Source organism: Drosophila miranda (assembly GCF_003369915.1).
Source record: "Drosophila miranda strain MSH22 chromosome Y unlocalized genomic scaffold, D.miranda_PacBio2.1 Contig_Y2_pilon, whole genome shotgun sequence".
In the NCBI taxonomy this organism is placed as follows: Eukaryota; Metazoa; Arthropoda; class Insecta; order Diptera; family Drosophilidae; genus Drosophila; species Drosophila miranda.
The window spans coordinates 7,443,415-7,444,918 of record NW_022881614.1 but is presented as its reverse complement, the minus strand read 5'-3'; the positions used below and the strand labels follow the sequence as shown (position 1 = coordinate 7,444,918).

The 1,504-nt window shown below is 43.0% G+C and overlaps 1 long non-coding RNA gene across 1 annotated transcript; it reads left to right on the top strand.

Moving 5' to 3' along the window:
• Positions 1 to 291: 291 nt before the first annotated feature.
• On the top strand, positions 292 to 697 carry LOC117193342. Its single transcript, XR_004474575.1, has 2 exons — positions 292 to 331; positions 416 to 697. It is a non-coding gene; the product is annotated as an uncharacterized LOC117193342 (long non-coding RNA).
• The last annotated feature ends 807 nt before the right edge of the window (positions 698 to 1,504 follow it).

Below are 1,504 nucleotides of genomic sequence, written 5' to 3'. Positions count from 1 at the left end.
GCAGCTGCCGTAGGCACCAACAACAACAAAAGAAAAACACAAATATTACTATACATACATATATGTAAGAAGGAGTGGGCCAGCTGGCCTATTGAGGGGGCAGCGGAGATAAGCAACAGCAGTAATAACAGCAGCAGAGGAACAGCTGACTAGCAGCAACAGCAGTAGTAACAGCAGCAGCAACAGCAGTAGTAACAGCAGCAGATCAACAGCGGACAGAGAAGAAGAGGAACCGAGCGAAGCAGTGAAAAGGAGAGAACAGCAGCATACGGACGTGACTCAAGCAGCAGCAGAAAATCAGCAGAAATAAGCCGTAACATTAAGAACTTTTGTAAGCACAAATACCAGGCCACCGCGATAATAATACGAATAAACAATACTCTAAATAATATCTTACATTTGGGGGCTCAACCAGTAGCGTACTGCCTGTGTAAAGTGGAAAAAATCAAAAATTGTGTGTCTCATGTCTCAGAAGCCGGCAGCAGACGAAGCGGGACGGAAAAGCAAAAATTCGGTGCAAAAAAACTGCGCATTAGACTCTCAGAAGCCGCAAGCAGAGGAAGCGAGACAGCGTGTGGGAGAAAAGAAGAACCGAGAAAAAAGGGTTGTTTCAAGCCGGCTGCCCACAAGAGTATTGCGCAGTAGAATTATAATGGAAAATACAAGTGGACCACCAGCCGGGAATATGCAGCAAAACGCGAACGAGGAAGCGATGAGGTCAACACTCCTAGAAGAAAACACACAGACGCTCCAACAGCTGGTTCAACTGCTCTCGATGAAAATAAATGCTGGTGAAATAGACAAGAAAAATGATGCAAAGCTGGTAGTGGAAAATTTTGCCAAAATTATTCCAGAATTCAACGGAGAAAATATGTCGGTACAGCAGTGGTTTATTAACTTCGAGCTAAACGCTGAAGCATACGGACTAAATGACAAACAAAAACATCTAGGGGGCGTGTGCATTGTGAGGTTTGGTGATTTTCACCGCATCTGGCACAGTTGTGATGTCGGCGGCAGTATTTGGCTGTGTGGCCGAAATCCTGGCATCGACGACATTGAGCAATCTCTGTGGATTTTCGCATCCTTTCAATCCTTATTTTTTGGCGGCAAAGGGTCTTGACTTGGTAAATTTCGTTAATTTTTGCACAAGGCTTAATATTAATGAAAAAAATATTAAGTTTTTCGTCCTTGTTAGTCCTTGAGCTTGGATTATGGATGTGAAGGCCCTCGAAGCCCAACATTTTAAAATCGGCGGTAATATCATTGTTTAGGGTGCTATGATGTAGGTCTCTTACAACAATTCTATGAGGCTTTTCAGTCTGCAATTGGTATGTGTGGAATTCTATTCCAATGGCATCGAAACAATCCACAATTGCTCTATAGGTATCACTGTCTTTGGGGAGGATTCTGACCGTTTCCCCCTGGTTAGCTTTGACGACAACGTTATTCAAATTTGCAACGTCCTTTATGACATCAAATAAGTCATTTAAGTTGCTAATATTGA